The 24961-nt window shown below is 47.5% G+C and overlaps 1 protein-coding gene across 2 annotated transcripts in view; it reads right to left on the minus strand.

Moving 5' to 3' along the window:
- LOC119457644 (B-cell lymphoma/leukemia 11B) overlaps positions 1–24961 on the minus strand; it is a 509436-nt gene that overhangs the window by 131156 nt on the left and 353319 nt on the right. The window lies entirely within an intron of this gene.

Here is a 24961-nt window from a genome sequence, read left to right on the forward strand (position 1 = left end):
CCGTTGGTTTCTCCGCGCGGTCTCCCTTTCAAAGACTTCTCGGAAATGCGGCGGCGGCAGCAAGCCCCCTTCGTAGGCAGCATTTGCCTCGCTGCCTTTGCTTGCTTCTGTTGTTGCTTACGCCACGTCGCCTTCTGCCAGTTGCAGATCTTGCAAGTCTCAGCGCTCGTTGCCGAAGGCTTTTTCTTTTTCTTTTTTTCTCTAGTTGGGAGAACGATCTCACTCGTCGCTCGCTGGCTCGTTCTCCGTCAAAATAAAAGATTCCCGTCGAAGTTCTCCCGTTCGTTTGGATGGACACACGACTCGGCCCTGCACTCTCGCTTGCTAGGATTTCGAGTCTCTTCGCCTACGCCGCCCGGGTTCGCTTCTTTGTAACTTGCGCACTCTTTTCAGGGCGGGTTCGTGGAACGAAGGCCTCCGTGACCCGAGTCGGGCGTTGTCGTGTTGACGGTTGGCCGCCTTGTGTCATTAGCGTTGCCCGGCGCGTGGTCTGGTGATCGAGCTGTTCTTCGACGAAGCCGCTCAGCCCTTAGCTCCAAGCTGGCAGCGCAGTCTGACTCCGCGGTCTTCGGAGTCAAAAGAAACCATCTCCTTGTCACAAATGCATCGACAAGAAGACTGGCATGCGCGAAGTATCAAGCCTCAAATCGGGCGTGAAACGCAGTCACTGACAGCATGAATATATTTCCACTTGTTTCGTACATTCGGAGCGCCTGTTTCACCGCAAGTTGTTAGCATGCATTGATTCGCGTTTAGGTTAAGTTAGGTTAGGTTACGCATCGCGAAGGTGGTACTATGCAGCGAAGTATCGAACCATAAATACAGCATGAACCACACTGGCATACCATCTTATTTTTCATATCTACAGCGCCTGTTTCACTGCGAGTTTTTATCATGCGTTGTTCTGCGCTGCTATGTTTTATCTGCGGTTCACAGTATTCAGTCGGTCGCCATTGACGTCACAATTTGGCACTTTTAACTTGTCCTTAAATACAAATTTGCGGAAGCCTTTCCCATACTGTGCTACTCGGAAATAGTACTCCGGGGTCGCAAGAACCAATCTACTCATCATCATCTCCAAATATAGCATCATCTCCAAATATACTTCATACAAGTTTCCTTCCTAACCTCACTCTTGCAAAGCCAAGATCAATAACACAAGAAACTTATTTTTTTAAGGGAACACGGAATAACTAGAAACTCTATGATTAAGTAAATCATAAAATGTTTATCAGCTTGCGGATAAGGGCAAAAAAAAAAAAAAACGTGTGGCATTAGCATCCCAGCTGACCGACACCCAAGCATATAGATATATGTATACTCGTGACCGAGAATGAGTCTGTTGACGACAATTCCGCGATTCGAAAGAGAAGAAACTACCAAGACAACAAACCACATAAAACGCTGGCTTCCCATTCAAGTAACACACAATGCCGGACACAACAAGAAGCCTAACGAGGAGACCGCAAGCATTTTTTCCTGTGGCCGGACCGTGGAGGAAGCATATGTACAGGAGAGCCCAAGGACTCGCGACGTCCGCTAATTCTATTGTTCGCCATAGGACACAGCGGCGGCGCTAATAAAGGGACGACGCCTTGAAATCGACGTCGAAGCGTGCACGGTTTCCGTAAACCGACGCAGAAGGCTGCGTAAACTGCATGGAAAAAATCCAGAAATATTTTTTTTTTAAAAAAGGTCGTAGTTACGCCCGCAGGGCGAAGCATAACAATGAACCACACTATCACAGGGAGCAAAGCTCGCAACTTTACGGCCGGTTTTGCACCGCAGTAAACATTCGCGACTAACTAAACACGCGTGTGGTGTCACGCGACCAAAGAGGCACATGAACAGAAAGAGTTCACTAAGTTGCCGCGAGCACTTCTATCTATCTATCTATCTATCTATCTATCTATCTATCTATCTATCTATCTATCTATCTATCTATCTATCTATCTATCTATCTATCTATCTATCTATCTATCTATCTATCTATCTATCTATCTATCTATCTATCTATCTATCTATCTATCTATCTATCTATCTATCTATCTATCTATCTATCTATCTATCTATCTATCTAGCGCGGATCAACTAGCGCGGATCAAACCTCTCCCCTCTTCCCCATTAACTCTGGTTTGCTTACAGAGCTTTACACAACGCGCGAGTCGAAAGAAACGAGCCCGATTCTTGCAAATGCAAGGATAAATGTGCGTCGACGGTTAACGAATTTCCCCAATATAAGCGCGACTAAGAATGCCAGCACCCTGTTTCACTTTTCTCGCGTTCTCTTAAAGAGCAGTAACTAGCGATATGAAAGCCTTAACGGAGCACGGAAGTGCGAGAAAGAATAGGAAGAACAAGAAAAAATCGAAACAAGAGAAGGGCAAGAAATAGGAACAAGAACAGGATGAAGGAAGAGAGAGGTTCATTCGGAAACAAAAAAACAATCAGGTGCGGTTAGCTACCAGCCGAGGGGTAGCATTGGTGCACCTTAGGAAAAAAGACGAGAGAATGGCGAGGTTTTTTTTTTTATTATTATTTAACAGGCATCTAAGCCTACGTAATGAAAAAGATGATGCTGATGACAAGGAGAAGCAAGGGTGCAACAACTAAAACAATAACGACGACAAGAAAGATGAGCAACAAGAATTGACATAAGAAGAAAAGGCAGTTTTGAAGCCCTTAGGAGGAGAACGAGGCGCAGGTTGCGAGGTTGCGACGAGTGCCGAGACCGGGAACAAAAAAAAAAAAAAAAAGAGAGAGAGAAGAAAGAGAAGCGGTAGCGAAGGCGTTCTCAGTGGAGAGAACGCGCGCGGCGGCGCGCGCGATTGTGATGTAAATGAGTTTCTCCCTGCCGTCGTCGTAGTCGTCGTCGTCTTGCTCTTCGACCGCTGCTTCCGTTGTTGCTTACACGTGTGTTCGCGTACCCCCCCCCCCCCCCCCCCCCCCGCAACGCGACCAGTTGTCATCATGGTTGTCGTTTTCGTCATTTGCGGAAGCGGAAGCGGCGTCGGATTCGGATTCCACGCGGCTCTCGCTCGAGCGAGGGCAGAAGGAACCGCTCAACGGCTCTAGCAACGCTTCAGCGATTGAGCGAGCGCAGGTTCTTCGAGACGTACAATATTTACAGTGTGGTCAGCCATATATAGATTCGAAAGCATTAAAGCAATCAGATTGGAGCATTCTTCTTCAACTTCGCCAAGAAAAGTAACTCAAAGGAAGACACCCCCCTCCTCCCCCCCCCCCTCTCCCCCGACCACTCATTCAGAAAGAATCAACTTTTCAGGTCGTAAATGCCACATTCGTGCTGTACTCGATGGCGGAATACAATTTCAGTGTTACCTAACGTTAAGAGCCGATCATGCTGCGATAGCGTTCGCTAATCCCTTCACCTTTTTTCAATGATACTTCCGTTTTGTTGTCAGCGCTGGTTCCTGCAATTCTTTCGTTTAAAACCTTTCTTTTTACACTACACGCTCCTTTCCGACCTGGACTTTCAACGACCTCAACCACGTTACCATTTCGGTTCAGCCGTTAAAGCCTTAAATTCAAGGAGAACTAAGCTTAACCAGAAATAAAGGGACACACCTAGATAACGCAAGACGGCAGCGGGCTATACATAGAAGCTGCCATGCAGAGTCAATAAACGCCCGTCCCCGCGTGTGACTAGGCTTCGTTCCAAGGTCCGTTCGGTGCGTATCGCTGTAACGCATAACCACGGCGCACCCCACGTATAGTTAATCTATAACCACAATCTGCTTCCGTCGCAAGCGCCCGCGCGTCGCCCAAACCTCGCCAGCGAACGTGCTAGCCGCACGAAGGCCTTTCGTTGTTCGAGAGATCGAGAAGCGAGAGATACATTGTATCCCGATCAGATCGACAGCCGCGGAAAGAACTCAATCAGCATTGACTTCGGCCGGGGATTCGAGCGGGATGCACGGTGAGAGAAGATACGCTCTACAGCACTGTTGCTCCCACGGCTCTCACCACATAACAGGCGCGATTTCATTGTTATCGCTGCACCAGTATTGCCTTCGGATCTCCTCCTATACCCAGTCGTCATGCAAACGGTGCGGGAGACAAAAATGCAGATATATGCCCGTTAGCCGCACTGATATCGCATGAACGTTTAAAAAGAGGCTTTACGTAATTCACCGTTATTCCATTCTTTTCAATAAAGCGCTTGGGTCTTAACATTACGCACCCCCGGGCCGTTCCCAACTTAACAGAGCTCATAAAAAATTCGTGCTGTATAATGATATCAAATGAACCCAGCCCCTTTTCTTGGTACAATGTCAAGTGTGTTGATGTTATCGACAGTACGCGACGATCACGTGACGCGAGCACGTTCATGCATGATTTCGAAAGTGCTCATCATCATCATCAGCAGCAGCAGCCTATATTTATGTCCACTGCAGCACGAAGGCCTCTCCCTGCGATCTCCAATTATCCCTGTCTTGCGCTAGCTGATTCCAACTTGCGCCTGCAAATTTCCTAATTGCCATTAGAGTTGCAGATCTATGAATACCAAGAAAAGGGAAACGCAGTCGAGGACGGCAGAAAACTAGGTGGGGTAACGAAGTTAGGAAACTTGCGAATGTGCTTATATAGCGAGCTATATATGCTGACGCATATGTTTATGCACATCTGTGTCGTATAGCGCGCAATGGGTCGCAATGAAGTGTCGTGTGCGTTTCTTAAGAAGGAAACACAGAGGCGCACATGTTATCAATGCGCATGCTCTCTCCGTTTTTCAATGTCTCAAAGCTTTTAGGAAACTATCGCGCATCAAAACTCTGTCAATGCATCAATAAACTCTCATCACGCGTAGTGCCATGTTGCATATTGTTGGTTCGTTTAAAGGAATAGCTATCCAGGAATAGCTATCCTTCGGGCGGGCCATAAAGGCTGTCTTAAACACTCGCGAAGCTATGCAGACTCGAACCATCTCCGTCCACATTCGCACAAAGGAAGGTGTCCCCCATAGCAGAGCAGAGAAACAAAAAAAAAAAAAAAAAAAAAAAAAAAAAAAAAAAAAAAAGCAGAAGAAAGAGCCGGGCGCGACATTACGGTTGAGGCAAGAAAAGACCTTCGAAGCTCTATCAGTCGAAACGACATCGCAAAGCCTTCCTAGGGTCCCGTCCGCTCGCTTGCATACTCCGAACACGCCGGCTATTGCAACGCGGTAGCGTTGCACGCGCGCTAAGCGCGCAAGCGGCATATGGGAAGATTAAAAGACTGAAGAATGGGATGGGGGGGGGGGGGGGGGGGAGTGGAGGGGGACTATCTGGACCAGCTAAAGGTTATAATTCCTTCCGTTCCGCGGAGCTGAGCGCGTATGCGAGACTTGCAGGGTATAGCCCACGTGCGAACTGGCCGGAGAGGAGCGCGCGATTGCGCGCGAGCGCGCCGGAGTCGTTATCTCGGTCTCCCGATCTATACACTCCTCCTCCTCCCGTACGATAACGGCCTCTTACTTTTCTTTCTCCCTCGTTGCTACCGCTAGAGCGTCCAAGTCGTTGGCGTGTGCGGTGAAACAGGTGGCTGCTATAACGACGATGACTTGAGAGAGAGAGAGAGAGAGAGAGCGAAACGCGGCGCACGTCTGATAACCAGGAGCCCCAGATCTCCGTTATCTCTCGAGATCGGTGGGGTACTGAGGGGAAGGGCGCTCTGGTGGTGGGTATAGGGACATCGGCGACGATAGTGCGGTCGGGGCAGGAGGGCGTCTTCTATTATATCGACACGGCAAGGCGGGGAGGGAGGGGCGCAGTACGTGGAGAGACAAGATGCGGTTCAAGGTGCTCTACCCCGAAATCTTGCGGAAGGGTGTCTGTCTGTGTGTGTGTGTTGCGCCACTCGCCTGCCTGCCGGCCATCTTTTCCACTTTCTTTTCGAATCCTCCGCGCGCCTTTATTGTTCCTGTTGTGTTGTTTCACCGTTGTTTATCGCCGTGCGCGCTTAATTCTCGCGGCGTTGGTGCGGTATGCAGGTGGCGGTCGGTTCGGAAAGCGGGCGAGCGAGGAGGGGACGCGTGGCACGGCGTGAAGGCATGCGATGCGTGAAGATGTGCGTTTCAAACGACAGCCTTGATTCGCCGTTCACTCCTTCTTGTACGTGACACGTGTGCATGTATGTGCGCGTGTGTGCATGTGCTGAGTCGGAGACGAGTGACGCCGCTGCGAGGCATCAAGGTCGCCGGAACACGGCCACCGGTGAAGAGTGCAAACACGTTTAACCTAAAGACGCTGCAGAGAGAAGGGGAATAAAGCTGCCAGCTAAGGAGGCCTGAAGGGTGTAATGTCGTACATGTAAGAAGCTCAAACAACGTGGTCGTCAATTTGGCGCGTATACTTCGTACTTGGCTATACGTAGTGTAGACGAGGTACATTTAGTAAATAGAACCTGCGACTGAATTGCATACATCATTTGTGCAAGAACGCGGTGATTGTAGGAGACCGAGTAGCACCGTCAGTTTTATACTCGAACTTAGTTGAATGATGCCGGCGACCGCCTAGAGCGAGCATCAGTGCTTTTCACTTTTTGTTGTATAAATAATGAGGGAGGAATATGGACATTATTATAAGTTCAATCGCGAAGCTTGCTTACGACTCATGTTTTTCAACACATTAAACATTTTAACACCCTTTTCAGCATTGCACCCATCGGTAAATCCATTCAGCGCCCATTTTATTCAGAACACCCCCATAATAAGGGTGCGTGTGAGAAAACAAAACACAATAGAAGATATCACCCTATAACCCACATTCATTTTAAGTGCACTTAATGCGCAAAACGCAAGCGTATTAGGATTTCGACCTCAGATAAAATGCGACCTCCGCTGTCGGAGTCCAATCCACGACCCCGTGCCCATCAGCTGGACGCCATATCCGTCGAGTCAACGCGGCAAGTACAGACAACCACAGAAGTTTACGCACCACGGGATCTCAGAAAACGTTCGATTACCGAGCAGCTTGTATATAGTAGTAGCCAGTAAAAGTGTAAACGACAATGTTGTTAGCAATTCTAGTCGAGGCCCGAAATGCAAATACCAGGCTGAAGTTGTGAGGCTGCGCACAGTATCCAGCTTTTTTCTCAGATTTATGATCCATAACATTTTGTGGTTAACGGTACGTGCTCCTATATATAGTGAAAAGAATGGCCCCGGAGTACAGCGCCTGTACTGCACTCGTTCTGCAGTCGTTCAGGAAGCGCAGTCCAATCAAATGGACCTCACGTCAACAGGACACGCAGAAAGGCCAAGCAAACGCGCTTACGAGATGCTAATTGCCGTCCGAATATTCGAACGCGCCGCGCAGTCTAATTTCGTATGGTAAGAAATGCGAAGAAAACAAAAACAAAAGGCAACTATACTCAACACCATTAGTTTCCTAGTTTAAGCGTTGAGAGATATCTCAACGCTTAAACCAGGAGGTTACACCTACGATGAGCGAGAAGTCAAGATATACACTGCATATGCATTTGAACCGCCACCTACTATATGCGAGATGAAAATGAATTCAAAAGAGAAAAAATAATAAACCGGTGACAGGAGAAATCTGCGCAACTTTAGAAAGGTCAGAGGTCACACGTCGGAGGTGGTCAGCAGGAACTAAACCATTATTATTTATAATAGTAACGCTTACTATAAAAGCAAGCGCGCAATTAGAAGTGAAAAAACACAATGGAAACACAATGGAAACACAATAATAACTCAACAGCCGACTGCGCTGTGTTAATGTAGGCACAGGGATCAGAGACGCTGTGCGGTTAACGCGCGTCTGCGTGCAATATTTGTAGTTGTGTGTTTCATCCTTCGATGTGCGCAAGGTTTCTTTTTAAATTTGTTTGCTTGCTTGCTTGGTTGCTGTTTCGCGTAGTGACCTCACATAAGTTCTGGCAACGCGACGCCGTGACCGGACGTTCGCGTATTGCCCCGACACATATCGCGCTCTCGCTACGCATACTTTCATTATTGTATTTTATTAGTATATTTTATGATATCTCTTGATGTTTCCAGCTCACCTCGATTGTTTCTTAAATATACAATCTGTGCTCGCCAACCGCTTGTGATTCTCTCCGTACGTCCATACTTTGTATTAGCTTGCCCACCCCTCATGTAAACCCTGGCATAGGAATTTCAGGTACCGAAAATAAATAAATAAATAAATAAATAAATAAATAAATAAATAAATAAATAAATAAATAAATAAATAAATAAATAAATAAATAAATAAATAAATAAATAAATAAATAAATAAATAAATTATTGGGTAGGTTATGTTCGAATGTCCGAGTTATGTGATGTTTTATTCCAGCAAAAACTTTCCAAGCTTTCTGTCTTTTTTTTTTCTACATTTCATATTTGCTAGAGCTTAGTTTTACGACCGGGATAGCCGGTACTTCTGTGGCCTATTTTCTTAAGACTTCATTATTTAATAAGCGACACACACACAAACAAAATTTAAAAACGCGCCCGGGCGCGTCGCTCATTCTTCGTTTCATCTCTCACTTTCCACCCGAGCGTTTCCAATAGCCGCGCTTCTTTCTCCGCATCTTTCTTTGACGCCGTCACTGTCTGGGCAACACTTTCCAAGCCCGTCCGCTGCCGGAGAGTGTGTGTAAGTATAGGTATGTAACGTGCGCGCGCGCACAAACACACATTTGGCGGGGGGTCCGGCGACGAGGCGAAATTACGGGGTGCGTTGTCAGAGAGAGCTGGCACGCGCAGCCAGTCTCGACTTGGTGAGAGGGATGCGCTCTTCTCCACACCTCATCGCAGCGAAGCCAGAGAGGCTGCGAATGAATGAAAGAGAGAGAGAGACGGCGAGAGAGAAAGTCGTTTCGAAAACGAGAACGCAGCAACAAAACCGCATCGCGTGTTGCGATGAGCAGCAGAAAGTGTTCGAATTAAAAAAAAAAAAAAGACAAGAACAAAGCAAGATAGCAATAGATAAACGAAAGTATCACTACTAGACAAGTCTGCTGGCTCTGCTATTGTTCTTTCTGGCGTAAGGGGGTTAGGGGGTGGTGGGGGGAGGTGTGTGATGGCGGGCGAACACGTTAACGGCGAGCGCGCGCCGCTGGGGTAAGGCGGTCAGAAGAAGGTTGCAAAGAAGAACCGCGACGACGACGCCCTCTTTTGGCGTGGTGCCGAAACGCCAAGCGCCGGCGCACGGGGGCGGCTTTTAAAAGAAGAGCGTGGGCCGAAGCGAGCGTTCTGTGTCTTCGGTTAAAGACAAAACGCGGGCGAAATGCGAAATGGCGGAGACCGGCGAAGTGAGAAAGAAAGAAAGAAAAAAAAAAGGGGATGCGTCACGAGAATGGCGAAGGGGATGGAAGCAGCGGGACGAACTGTGGGTCAGAGGAAGGCAAGTGTTATGAAGTGTACACACTGTAAAAATGTTTACACCCTTACGGGTGTTTGCGTGTCACACAGGGCTAATGTCACACGGGAATAAATAATGTGAACTTTTTTTTTTCGCCAATCAGATGCATGAAAATGGAGTTTCGAACACATCACGAGTACAAACTGAGTTCATGTTTGTCTTTAATACAGTGAAACATCATTATAACGAAGTTGAAAGGGGGAGCCATAATTACAGCGTTATATTCATTACTTCGTTATATGTATTACTGCATGTACTGCAATATGAATCTTTTTGAGGATTTCGACCGAAATTTCACCTACTTCGTTATATCCCGTTTCGTTATAACGAGGTTTCACTGTATCCCATAAAGGCACCTTAGTAAAGTAGCATCTTGAACGCGTTTTGTGTGGCTCTCCTCAACACAGTGTATACATGATGTGACTGAGGCTAAAGTGTGCAGCCTGCCTGCGCCGCTAATGTATCGTAGGCGTCAACGAAAGCAGGAAAGGCGAATATAGAGATAAAGGCTATTGAGGAATACAAGGAAGGTAGCGGGGGAGAATGAAGAGAGGTAATGGTAGAGAAAGGAATGAAGAATGTGGATAGGAAAGAGGAAGGTGGTAGGGAGAGCGTGATATGGGAGAGTATACCACCATCAGCGTCCCCTGGCAAGGGTGCGGGCGGTCGGGCCTGGAAGCGGGATTTATTAAACTCGCAAAATTACAAAGTGTAAACAGACAACCGCTCGCGGCTGCGCCAACTAGCGTTCATCGAAGACCAATATCAGAAGAAAAAAAATTAGGAATGCCCACGTCATAAGCCGTCGCAGCCGATGGTGACAGAGGCACTGCTAAATTCCTCAGGACAACAAACTACCTTAGCCTAAATTGATGTTTCGTGATCACGTGCTGTTATCGTGCGCAGTTGATTGTGACAGATTGCTATCGTGTACATGTGCTCTCTCTGTCTATTTTATTCCTATCTTTCTATTCTCCCTCTCCTGTCCCCCAGTGTAGGGTAGTAAACCTCATCTTACAGCGAAGCTGTATATGCCTAGGCTGAAACACTCGTGGTCCGACCACAGAAACCCTCCGGCGGAAATAAAGCTATCGAAAACCTATCGAAAACTAACGTCTCGCTCACTTGGTATATACCAAAGTTGGCATGGAACGGTTCGAATATATGAATAACATGACTGATAGGTCATGACATCAATAACATCACATGCTCGTCAGTTACGTCACCATTAACGATAATAAACGCATACGATAACGCATACGCGCATTGGATATGCAGGTATGAGCCAGGGACAAGAAAGAAATAAACGAAGGAAGAAATCTCGTGTGCCTCATACCGGGGCCGCACATTTCAGGTTCGCTGATTTACCATCTGCACGGGGTGCATGGGCGGTGAATTTCTTTTTTTTTTTATTCTGGTTAATCTCTCCGCATATCTCCTTCCTTTCGTATATCTCTATTTATCGAAAGCGTGAGTAGAATCACAACAGTTAATTACAGACCATAAGTTCCGCAAGCCGCTTATGCCGCTTCTTCACGAAGACCTTCACGAAGACCGAAAACGCGCTCATCTAAGGTTTTTATATGCCCTACAAAAAACAGTGCGGTGATAAAAAATAAAAAATAAAAAAGCAGCAGTGAATAAGCGGCCGTGTATGGCGCTTTCAATTACCGATTACTCAAATTTTTAAAGCTACGCCGCCGCACCTAAAAAACGTCGCAGACGACACCTGCAGCACGTCACACGTCAATCTTGCCGGAGCCTTATTCGGGTAGCGTCTCCCTCCCCCCTCATGATCGCCGAGAAACAGAGCTTTTTTTTTTTTTACAGCAAAGCATTTCAAGGCTAGGTTCCCCAGGATCGTGTCCACGAGTAGAAAAAAACTATCATCATTAGCATTTGCTTTGGCTCCATGTGCGTGGCGGTTTCCCGCCAGTTGTGCCTTAGCACAGGTGTCAAAACGGATGATGGATGGCTCATTGTTATACCCCTCGCCACCACCGATGCCTCGTTCACAAGTGTCGCGATACACGGTGGCGGCACGTCCCACCAATCGTTGTGCCCCTTTGTCTCGTGACGTAGAGATCGCGCTAGCGCTGCTATCATCACTTGCCCATCGGTCTCGCTATGGGACGGACACTCGTTTAACCACATCTTCCAGGATCCTGACGCTTCCGTGCAGTGCGCCGCGGCTATGAACGTTATGGCTCATACGGTAGTCTACTGACGATGGAGCGGACTTGGCGCAGCAAACGCACTACTTGGCCATCGCGCCGGGCGAAAACAAGACGCCGGTGTACTCGCTCTTTGACGAACATGCCGAAGACGCTCGATATAGTCAATATTGATAATATACAATTTCACTATAGCAATATTCACTATAGCGCAGACCCACCATAGTCACAGCTTCGCTGGCTTCTATCTTCACAGTATATAGTGGAAGGGCTGTGAATTTTTTTTTCTTTTGCGGTGGATCTGTCGTTCTCGCAGGGCCGCCCGGAATTACCCGTCAGCTTCTCCGGCCTGTCCTGTCTGTCCTCTACCTGACGGAAATCCCGCGCACCAAGGTGGCGGCCGGGTGTCGAAATGGAGACCACGCCAGGGAGGCGAATGCGTCAGCAAATAAATCATCTGCCGAGGAAAAAGACTGACTGCATTATAAGAGTGGTCGTGGTGGCGAAGACGACGCACCACCAGCAGCGACGACGGCGTGTGTCTCTGGATATCTCAAGCCTTTTCTGCCGAAAGGACTTGGCAAGAAAAAAAAAAAGAAGAAAACGAAAACGAAGACGAAGATGAAGAATAAACAGAAGAAAGAGAAGGCATCGCCGACGCCTGACGAGACGCGAAAAGCTGCAGCAAGGTCACGATTTTTTTTCCCACCGCGCGCGCGCGCGCGATGCCCAAAATTGTACGCAGAAAAAGAAATGCAGTCCCCGAGAAATATTCTTAGGATGTATGCATACATGCGCGCATCTTGTACGCAGGTTCGAAGGTTATACCGTTGGCATCAACAAGAAGACGCGACGACGACTAAGACGACGGGCTACTTGGCTTTTCGGGGGAGAGGATGCCTACTCGGCGGGCAAGGGTGTCCGACGAAAAAAAAACCAAAGAGCGACGCACAACCATAAACGACACCGAGCCGCATGCGAGAGACGACATTTCGACGAGGGTGACGCCAAGATTGAGCTAAAGCGACGAATTCGGGCCGGTCCTATATAGGTTGGACCAAGCGACGAGGTCACACCACGTTGAACATGTAGAGGAACGTCGCCATCATCGTCAACAGCAGCCTATTTTAGGTCCGATACAAGAAAGAAAGGCCGTTCACATGGTACTCCAATTACCCCTGTCTTGCGCCAGCTGACACTGTTTGCAAATTTACTAATTTCATCGGATCATGGCAGCTACTTCTCTGCCGTCCTAGCTGCCCTTCGCTTGGCACCCATTATGTAACGCCAAGAGACCTCCGGTTATGTGGCTTACACACTACATAGCCTTCCCAACTCCAATTCCTCCTCTTATTGTCGACTTATAGATATTGGCTATCCCCGTTAGCGCTATAAATGCACACCGTCGTTGAAAAATTGAAAAATTGAAATGCGGGAAATGTCGAAGCTGTGCTCCACCGCGTGGCTCTGTTTGCGGGCAAACCTGCATGCATTTGAAACAGTGGCTTAATTTAAAATCGTACGCTTGGAACTGCTTCGCGCTTAGAAAGCGGCTATAGAGCAATCGCACGTCACACTTCTATGTATAATTACGCGCGAAAGACGTTCGTTGCTGTTCGTCGCTGTTCGCATTTATATTTCAAAGCACCATAAAAATCACATTTCCGCCAATCAGTTCGAATACAAACGTACCACCTCGATCCCTGAAAAGTTTTCGGGACGGTCCTCCAACCGAAAGGTATATAGTTGATACTTCTCCGTACAATCATCACATTCATGACATGCATTTCACACTCTGTGGTGAAGTCGCGAGAAAATTTAAATCTTTTTCTCATTTTCCGTGCTCCTAAATATTCTGAGGGCGGCTGTACATGGGTGTATTATATACGATAGACTCGAAACCTGCAAGAGGAAGAGAAAGAAACTATAGGAAAGGCCGAAACCTACAACATCTCGCTTATACTATAGCGGGAAAACCGAACGGACTGTCTCTCTCTCTTTTTTTTTTTTTTTTCCGTGAGGAGTCCCAGAAAGCCGCGCGATACAAAACTATTTGCTTCTTCCGTTCGTTCTTATACCCCTTCGTCTACTTTCTTTTCCTTTTTTCTCGTTTTGATTAAGCTTCGCACAACACCATCGCAAGGTTTTCCGAGAGAGCGCCTCGGCAGCTAGCAGCAGACAGGGAGAGACAGTGACGAACTAGCTGTCCTCTCACGCGACGCCAATAGCGCGTTCGTGGATGTGGTGTGCGTACACTAAAGTGAGCGGCAAGCCGCGCGCGCCCTGTACCAAAGGAGGCGCTGATGCATAGGCGTCCCTGAAGTGGCGCCTAGCGGACGGTCACCTAGAGAGAAGACGGTGGTCTGCGCACAACGGCGCATGCCGCGCTGTTTCGACCCTCCACCCTGACGTCTCCTGCGCTTATACATACACTACACACACACACACACAAAAAAAAAAAAACGGTTCCCTCTTATTTTCTTCTTTCTTACGAACTTGCGTATAGCGGGTGAGACAGGTGCCCACGTGCGTACGAGGAGAAGGGAGAGACGGAGGTTGCTCTTCTTCGCTATAGGTACACGTGGAAACTATATAGCTGCAACCTTGTCGTGCTTTCGAGCACTTCCAGGATTCTCGAGAATGCGCGTTTGTGTGTGACCACGCCAAAGACGTCGCCGTTTAGTCGAACGGTGTCGTGAGCGAGGCGTCATGGGCCACGACGGGCTGTGTGGCACCGTTTTCAAGGCAAGTTTGCTGAAAAAAAAGACAGAAAAAGAAATAAAGAAAGAAAGAAACGGCGTATATCGCTGCTTCGCTGACTATCGGAGGAATCGATGATGACTGCGCTGACGTTGCGACTTTCGCCGCATCGTGCCTATATGCATCGATAAGAATTATACGGTCGAGCGCCTCTATACAACAAACACCTCGACTACGAGATGACCTGTATAACGAATGAGTAAATCTGTGGCGGTTCTATTGGTTTCTAATGTGGGGTGCGCAACCTTTAGAACGAATTGACCAGTATAACGAATGATTCAGAGGCCCCAAGCGCACTTCGTTATAAGAGCGTTCGACTGTATATAGGGGAACCGCGAGAGGGCTCGGTTACTTGTTGGTTATAACGGTATAAAGTCGACAATGAAGCCTAGGAAAGCGTAAGAAAAACTAGCCGATATGTTAATTTGAAAGGTCGAAATGGTAAAAAAAAAGAATAGTGGGGTGAAAGTGGACGAACATACAACTTACTCGCTTTGAAACAGAGCCCACGTCTTGCACCGATACGCATATGCATAGGCGTAATAGGAATGGTCGTCAGTTCGGTTCCCGCCGGCGGCGAGTCATGTCTTTTCAGCCAATTTAATTTCACTTTTCCTTATTATTTCGACATTTGATAAAGTCGGAACAGCTCATTGACCCTAAGCTTTCACTGACTTCAGGTGTCTGAGAGCGCTCTGCGTGCATTAAAGAGAGAGAGAGAGCAAGGAGAGGAAAGGCAGGGAGGTCAACCAGAAGAGCGTCCGGTTTGCTACCCTGCACTAGGGGTGAGGGAAAGGGGGAATAGAAAGAATAAAATAGGGAGAGAATGAGTACTGCGTGCATTAAACATGTCATTGTGGCAACGCGCATAATGAAGTATAGTACAGGCATCCCGCTGCGTTGTCTCATGTTTTCAGGTGTCCGTCTAATTTAATGCGCTGCGGTGACTTCCTCGAACGCCTACCAAATTCCACAACGACAAGTTCTTTCGGAAACTTTTAGAGTGCTGCCAACGCCACATGAACCAGGAAGCCAAACCGTTGGGCGGCGCAAGTTTTCATCGACCGCTCGTCAGACATGGACACAGAGGCAACGCGACCATGTTATACAGTGGACACATTTCTTCTAAGTGCATGGATTTGCGGGGCATTGCACACGCAAACAGCGGAAGCAGACCCTTACAAGTGTCGTTACAGAAATTCAGTTCTCGTTAGGCTGATTTTTGGTGCATTCGATGGACTTGAGATGCAACTTATATTATTATGCATGAGTTTTGCAAGATGCCGCGGTACGAGAAGGGACACTAGCGCTGACAAACAACTCAGTTACTCAGAGATCAGGGGCCCAAATAACGCTCACCTGCCTCAATAAAGGGGCACACACCGCAATATAAGTTACACCCTTAAAAGTGCATAAGGATGTACTTTATTTTATAGTGACTAGGAAGGGTAGCATAAGAAGAAGGCAGATGATTGACAAATCCACAAATTATACGAACACGTCAGACTGAGGCAGAGTTGCGCACGCTGGAAAGGCACTGACTGTAACCGAACGATCTATAGGGCTATAGGCAGAAACCTTCAGTCAGTCACAAATACAGCGCTTGCAAGGGAAGAGCCAGACACGGGAAACCTAACATAACCTATAGCAGCAGCTTAGCGTACCTCTGCATGCGATGAGGAAGCACCGGATAATTTTTGACATGAGCACTTAATCTATCCTAATCCATTTGCAACTTGGCGTATAATCGCCTGCAGTGATGGAATAACCAAGAATTTGCGACTTGGGAACAGTGTTCCTATCAAAAAAAAAAAGAAAGAAACGAAATCTCTCAAGAACTTGGAAAAGATAAGGACTGAGATATCACTTCTTGTTGTTTGTGCTTTTGTTGTTTCCAAGGCGCGGGACCGCTTTTAATGCAGAACCAGAGAAGCGAGAAAGACCTTCACCCATGTGCACGCCGCAAGGACCCATCTTCGTCGCAACTCTTTTTTTTTTGCGTTTCTCGTCGTTTTCTTATTTATTTATTTATTTTTCTCGGCCGAATACGAGCGTTATAGCCGCTCACGTCTCACCCAAGCCCGAGTATCGCACCCTGCAGTATGCGTTCAAGCGAAGGCGGCGGCGTATATAGTGGTCATGTTGTATTCATGTCGCGGTCACGCAACATGTCGCGCGAGTTCTTGGAGGTGGAAGAAAAAAAAAGAGAGAGAACGAGAGAGACTCGACTGAAAGGCGCCTACAGCAGCTGCAGAAAAACAACAAAAAACAACAAAAAAAAACAAACAAACACAAACGAACAAACACACAAACAAAGAGAGATGGCACGGTCGCCATCGAGGTCCTCAGACTGCACGCTACATGTGCTCACTCGGCTCGTCTTCACGTCTGGCCGCGCCCACGGTCAAACGCAGACCCGCGGAATATATGGTAATTATTTCTGTGCAGTTGTTCATTTTTTTTTTTTTTTAGTTTGTCGCCCGTGGCATCTCCTTGAGCTGCTGTAGGGGTACGCATTCGCATTCACCGCCCTCGCAATGTGGCCATGGATGCACCTAAACCGCGCGCATAGCTCGACTCGCCAAGCGAAAGACAAGCGGTTAGGACAGGACAGCGAATCGTTTAGAAATAGCGAAACCCATGCGTCTCACTAAACTCAAAGACCAAAACACAGCTTGGGTCCTTTTGTACTCTCTCGGGGTTCTCTTTTAACCCAACTTTGGGTCACCTATTTAATAAGCAAGTGCGCAGCGTGCCTTGTTAATTTATTTAAAGATACCTTACAGGTCTCAACTGAGGCATTAAGTAAGAGGGGCAGTACATAGAAAATGCATATAAAATACACATAATATATGACGTACATAAAACAGTAGCAGTTTCATAACACAACCGGAACCACAACCGAGGCTTCCACAAACGCGACATAGCAAGATAACGGTAAACACAGCGACATAACGGTACTAACGTGACAATAAGGTGCAAAACATAGTGCGAATGCAAGGATTCACAATGCGACAACCGTAAAACCTCACATTTTATTAGTCATACAGTCGGTCAAGGCGTCACGGAACGAATCATAGTTGGGACAGGCATGCGATGCTATTCGGGAGAGAATTCTGTAATGATATATACAAGCAGTGATCACATGCCTTGTACGCGTTATCAATCTTATATCGTTGTTCCACTTATACGAAATGAGGTACGCAGGGTGCAAGATAGCGTGGGCTCGTCGCGATGATTGTGGAGTCCTCAGGCTCTATCCCTCTAACGATATTGTTTGTATCAACGACGGTCATTTCAAAAACTAACGCGTGCAGTGTTTTATACGGCCGTGTTTCCCAGCTAATGTTAGCCAAGCTTTTCAAGGGAAAAAGCTGCTTGACACAAAAAACACTGACACAGAGAAGCGATGAGATGAACGGTAAAATAACGCTGACGAAGAAACAAAGTTCCAGTTTGTAAATTGCACTTGTGTATAGGGGGTGGAGATTTGATAAGCCAGCAAAAATCGCACTATATATGTAGTAGTCGCGACGAATTATGTCCTCCTGCCACGAGCTGCCCCAAGCGACCATTGCGGAGATATCGCACAGCTGGAGGTGTAGCAATAATATACTCGTCAGACCTCTGACGACCGAACGCCGTATAGGTCTTGTAATTGTATCGTGGAACGTGTTTTTTCAATATATCTACTTTCATGATATTTCAGAGCAATCGATTTCTCTCGGGATGAATGTTTGTTACCCCGAAGCATGGCTCTTTAAAGGCTGATCATTATCATCGTCAACAGCCTATATTTATGTCCACCGCAGGAAGAAGGCCTTTCCCTGCGACCTCCAATTACCCCTCTCTTGCGCTAGCTGACTCCAACTTGCGCCTGCAAATTTCCTAACTTCATCACTCCACCTAGTTTTCTGCCGTCTTCGACTGCGCTTCCCCGGTAACAGGCGCAGAATGAAAGGTAAGACTGCCGAGCTTAGTTGGCATCCGCAACCACACCGTTTCAATGGAGACCCTTGTAATATGACTATCCATCCATTCAGCACAGTTGAGGCGCCGCTGATCCACAGCTCAAACGCTCGGGAACACCGTCTCGAAAATTAAAGTTTATATCATCATCATCAGGGGCCAAACCAATCTAGGCCGGAGACAAGTGATCGACGAAGGAGAGAGGGGGAGAAGTGGAAGAAGGGGACGCAAGCTCGTTTGTTTCTCAGGGAACTCCCAGATGACGCAGCAGTGCGGCAACCAGGAAGACGTCCACGGAGCGATCCCATGGGGTCCGGCGGAGCATCGGACACCCGTTTCCGGGAGGAAATTTGCCTCCTGCGTTCCCTGTTCCGTCCCTTGTTTTTTATTCCACGTTCGCCGCCTGTTTGCCCTGTCTGTGTGTATGTTTTCTCTCTCTTTTTTGACGAGTGGGCATGGTTACCTTGCACGCTGCGTGAGAGCCGCTAAGACGAAGTCAACGGGATAATAAATACTGAAAAAAAAAAGAACAATAATAGGCTGGCCGTGTGTGCGCTGTTCGACAGTGGTTTAAGGATCACCATAGCTTCTTATTCGGTTGGTTCAGACTGACAGGCATTCGACGGCGGCGTTTGAATACAGTCGAATCCCGGATATATCGAACGCACACATAACGAATTAATGCGTATATGGAATAGCTGTAAAATCCCTTCGAAAATTTCCGTATAAAATCTTTATTTTATATATACCGAATTACGTATATACCGAACTTTTTTTGTGATCCCCTTCAGATTCGATATATCCGGGTTCGACTGTAGCAATGTTTCTGATTCGAATGTGAATACGAATCTTCGAGAAACACGCACACGCACGCACGCACGCACGCACCCACACACGCACGCACGCACGCACGCACGCACCCACACACACACACACACACACACACACACACACACACACACACACACACACACACACACGCACGCACGCACACGCACAAGCACACATGCACACGCACATGCACGCACACAAACACACACACACTAAGAGAGAGAGAGAGACGCACACGCGCATGTATGCAAACACGTGTTCACTCTCATGTCCATCGCACACAACAGACACATAATCACAGAAACGAACCCACACGTACGCATTCAAAACCATTCTGCTTCTCGTGGAAAGGTGTGTGTGTGTGTGTGTGTGTGTGTGTGTGAGCGGGGGGGGGGGGGGGGGGGGGGTGACGGTTAGTGACAGTCAAGGGTCCAGAACGCGGGATCATCCCCGCGTTGCTTGAATGCAGCTCGCCAAAGACCGCAAGGATTTCCAGGAGCGCGCGGGGTGGCGTATCTGCGAGCTCTTGTGGCGGCCATAGATCAGACCGGACGCGCTTTCACGCGGCACATCCTTTTATCGCGCGATTCTGTCTGCCAATACCTCTGCCCGAAAACCGATCATTTTATGCGGTGAGCTCTGACCATCGTCCTTTCTTTCTTCTCATTCTTTTCTTTTTTTATTTTTCTTCCTCTGGGAGCTTCTCCAGTGGTTTGCGTCGAATGAGCCCGCTTTTCAAGCGAGACTCTCCTCCGAGCATCCGGAGAAAGTCTTTGAGAGCCACCGTGTAATGCAAGCGCCACGTGCTGCCACGTTTTAGTGAATTGTCCGTTTGGTATAGACGCCTATAGGAACCTTTAAGAGGCTCTTACTTTCGATCGTGTTATGCGTGTGCGTGCGTGTGTGTGCATGTCTAAACAGTTTCCATGGTTAAGAAACCACAGTCACATGACTCACACTTCCCAATGTTGAACTCGACATCAAATGACAGATATGTGTATGTCAGCTCGGTTCATTCTTTCCTTTTCTTTTTCTTTCTTTTTTTTCGCGGCTAACTAAGATGATTGGTCGCACTGGCAACGTATAGTTTCAATACGTTCACAGGGAGCGCGCCAGCGCGTACGATATTTTTGGGGGGAAGAGAGTAAAAAAGGGACAAGAAAGGGAAAGAGGGGTATGTTAGCCGTAGGATATCGCCGTAGTGGGAGATGGTAAAATGGCTACGAAAGATGGTTGTCTCAATAAGCGGCGTGCTCCTGCCGAGGCATGCCGTCAAATGCTACGTCCTCCCAATTAGTATTCGATCAGTTTTAGCTTTCCGCTTATCTGCGCATATACACAGAGTCGGGCGACTTGCGTTTAGTAATGTCAGTTTTGCAGCTGACTGCTTCGTTTATTATTTACGCGTAGTTACAGATATTTGCGAGTTGTCGCGCTGTTGTTTCGCTGCTGTGTTGTTGGTGTTGTCAGTTCCTCGCGAACTATGACGTACACATACACTTTATTGGGGATTGGCGAAGGTTTGGCGACAAAAACACGAACGAACCCTGTTGAATCCTAACAGCATATAGAGCGAACAAGAAATAAGTGAACGAATTTTCTGAAGGAAGCGATTGACGTGCGACCGTTATACCACCTCCACTTCTATACGCTTCGTATCTATCAGAAGACAAAGTCAATTACAAGAAGTGTAGAAGCAATGCGAAAAATGTGGTAACATTTTAGCTAGGCAAATCCCATCACCTGCCCTAAGTTGAAAAGCGAACAAAGACAGTCCCCCCCCCCCCCCCCCCTTATATTTCAAGATCCCAACACACGCTATTTCATCAAGATTTCCCACTTGGAGAAGATACAATTTAGCACTGATATCGGATATTCTTCAACGTTCCGCAGAAAACCGAGAGTTTATTAATAAACACACTCTAGGTAAGCGAACCATTTACGTAAACACAACACTATGAAATATCAGAACAACTTTTAAGCTTGAGATACGTACTTTTTTTATACTTTGTGTTTAGAGCATGATAACGACGGTTACTTTTGTGCCAGAACATCACATAAATTCATTCTTGTAGGAGTTATTGTAAGGGTGCTGTAAGCGATCTCCGAGCGCACAATAACGCTGAAGTCTCAAACAAACACTTGTTCATTGTGTGTTCACGAAGCCTGTACTAAGAGGTCTCGTAGACCGCGGCTCCCCATTTCTCGATGAACAGTGTGTTACGCAACGTGTGCACACAGCAAATCGCCGACTGGGTCAGGCGCCAGGCTGGAACTGCCTGCACATAAAGCGGGCCTGTCTCACTCGACGGTCTCCTTTCGGCAGGGTGATTTATCCGGGGTCTCCCGGCTTGGCAGGCAGGTCGTATACGAAATGACACGGCCCAAAGTGCGAAGTCTATCTCTCGTTGGTGATCGCCGGTTGTTCGTCTTGTTCCCGGAGCAGCTATTTTGCCGCGGTCGATTGCGAAGAACATTTCTCTATCCCGTACATTTCCGTTTTGTTTTACGTTTAATTTGTTTTGTTTCGCCGTTAAGATCTTCTGGAAATCGACGTTCCCGAGAAGAGAAGCGGTTCCAGCAGAGCCGTCTGCTTAGCGGAGAATCTCAAGGGCGTGTGACACCCCTTCACGATTTCAACCAAGGACGCACTCTTTCAAGCCTTTCTTTCAAAACGAAGCCTTCTTTTCTTATTTCTTTTTTTTTTTTCAATTGGCTTCAGCGAATATACAGTTGGGGCAGCTTTTGCGAAAAAAAAAAACTTCCAATTCTATAGTTTTATTGTGGTTATCGCCCTACACCGTAAAATACTTGATGCCCTTCAAAGTGAATAAGGGTGTAACTCGGTCTATATCTCATTCCCTTACACCCTTTTCTGAGTGTGCCGCCTTACACCCTTTTTTGGGTGTAAATGGCATACCGTTTCAATATTTCCCGTACGCCTTCCGTATAATTATTACTGAATAAAATTGAGAAACAGCGTAGTCGAGGTACCTTTTACCTCAACCTCGCTACAGAAACCCATGCATAAAAGAACAGAAACCTCTATAGATTCCACATAAGTTCTGCGTAATTTCCTTAAGAATCGTACGGAAAACACGCGGCATTATTAGAGTGCACATGAAACGTTTCATTGGGGCTGGTAATAGCCAGATGTTCATAGAATAGAGACCGTAAGTGTGCGACAAACTGGCCGTCTTCGAGTGTGCGAACACCTTCGAACATATCCTCCGCCAATAGTCAGGCAAAAAGTGCTATACCGGCGGCTTCACCGCACACGGAAAACGGTGGTGATAATACCTTTCAGGAAAATAATTTGCACCATCTACAGAATATATATACAAGTTATTTTGTGGTGTTTAGAGAGCGTGGGGTTTATGGTCTGTTCATGTCTGCGAGGTCCGCATTCGTAGGGACGCCGCCGACTGCGTCACAGCAACAACTGCGCCGAAATTTTCTCTCAGCTGTCGGCCACTTAAAAATGCAGTGCATATATATGCAGTATTGTGCAGTAAAGTACAGTATAGTTCCGTAAGGCAATACAGTACAGAGCCTGCATTAAAAAAAATGGTGTTTCACTAGAAGTGCTTGTAAGGGCAGCTTCCCTGCAGCCAATCGTGGTGTTGGACATATTATAAACCAAGATGGTAGGCCAATGGCAAACAAGTCTTACCAACAAAAAGCCTAATAAATTCGAGCCCAGTACAACATAAAGCGACAAGAAAAATTAACATGAAGGAGGTTCGTAAAATGAAGCTGCTTTGTCATGGGTCGTGAAATGTAACCAAATTTAAGAAAAGCAGGGAGGCTTTGAGGCGTTTCCAACTTTAGGGCATCATTATAAACTGACGTGTTGTGGGCTTATCGTTCGTATTCGAGACAAAGGTCATCGTGGGGAAATTGAAATAAGAGAAAACGACACGACGCCAATCGGGATTCGAACCCGCAACCTCCGCATAGGACTGTTGACTTCAGTGAATTCAAACTTGGGTATCTCTCGGCTGCTGCTGCTGTATGTAGTTACGTGAAATCTCGGTATTCTGCGTCACGCGTGCGATCCAATTCTGAGCATCAAAATTACGTTTCGGGGAGGTTCGCCAGCACTCGTTTCACCACCCACTCCCACTCCAAGCCGAACCGTATAGGAAAGAACTTCGACCACCGGTACGCTCAAAGCGCCAAAGTTATCAGCTTACAGACGAAACGAAACCATACGTTACACAGATGGACCTCTTTTCAAAAGCAAACCGCATAAAGCTTTATTGAACATCGGGGGAAAATTGGGCATAAATGACCTCTTATAGGCGCTCTTACACCGGCATCTGCACTATTAATAACGACCAGGATACGCTTAGGTTTTGCAGACCAAAACTGTAGGGCACTCACGTCAGAAATTGTTGCTAACAAGCCCTGTTTGAATGAGGGCTTACAACCAGAGGAGATATCAGGTTTGGAACGTCACGGTATTTGACGACGGGCACAAGGCAGAGAACTGGGAGGAGATATTGTGAAATCGAGGAGGACGTAGCGGGCCGAGCGGTCCGGGGCCACAGTTGCGAAGGCAACTGCTGCACACTGACCGGCGAGACACACGGCGTCACAGGCACGTAGCAGCGGCGGCAGCTTGAGCGGAAGCAGCCACCTGGGGTCGTGACCGGGGCTGGGCGCTTTCTCCTCTTCCGCTATAGAGGAGGACCACGGGTGGGGACCGTACAAGGAGGCAGGCTATACAGCCGTGGGTGGGGTGGGGTGAGGTGGGGAAGGAGGGGGGGGGGGGGGAAGACCCCGGAAGCTGACAGGCAACTTCCGGCAAAACCACCAAGCGCGGAAGCGTTTGTTCCCGCATTTCGCGGTGAACTGCCGAAACCGTGCGCAGGCTGTGGAGAGAGTGTAGCGGTAGGTGGAAAGGGAGAGGTAAATTGAGAAAGAGTCAGTTTCGAGGATGGACGAAAACAAGAGGGACGGAGAGAGAGAGGAACCAACCGACAATATCTGGTTTGTTTTGGCACGCGTATGATGGTGCGATTAGGTATCACGTAACCGTGATTTGAAGAAACTAAATCGCAGGGTTTTTCTCTTGGTAGACGGCACGCCCTAAAACGCCGCTTATATACATATACTACCTTGGCGCAATAGCCGACGAGCATCTCGGTTTGGATTTCTTAAACCCAAAGGCACTCTCGAAAAATGAACGACGGTGTCGGTTAGATCAAACTATATGGGAGGCTATGGTTAGATCTACCACAACAGCGCGCATAGGTAGGCAGTCATGGCAGCGTTTACGATGAATTGGTCCAATCCAAGACTAGCCATACTGACAGAGCGGCAACACGAGTGTAGTATACACGAGAACTGTAGTATACACTTCCGTATTTAAGCAAAGCTTCCTTATATCAACCTGCTTCGCTTATACTAGCATGCGCGAAAGAGAATAGAGCATAGTAGTAGCGCTAGTTGGCATCCGTTTTCAGCAGCCCCTTGTGACGTCGAGCACAGATACCATGACGTAGAAAGAGGGACGACAGTTGACAGTGAATGCATGGGGTCGCCCCAAAACCGCCGTTTCGCGCCAGCCGTGTTGAGCTCGAGTTGCCGCCCTACACTTCAGAGCAATGAAACGAGACTGTAAACACAGTGATGCCGAACGCTTTCTATTTCTGCGACTTCGTGTACGCGAACACACACCAGGCGATCGCGGCCCCCACAAGGTCATCTAGCGGGCATTCGTCGCAGTGTTGCTTTCAAAGCGCCATTTGAAAAAGGCAGAATTCTTCCTTTCTTTCTTTCTTTCTTTCTTTCTTTCTTTCTTTGTCATTTTGTGATTTGCCTAGCACGACG

Source organism: Dermacentor silvarum, chromosome 7 (assembly GCF_013339745.2).
Source record: "Dermacentor silvarum isolate Dsil-2018 chromosome 7, BIME_Dsil_1.4, whole genome shotgun sequence".
NCBI lineage: Eukaryota > Metazoa > Arthropoda > Arachnida > Ixodida > Ixodidae > Dermacentor > Dermacentor silvarum.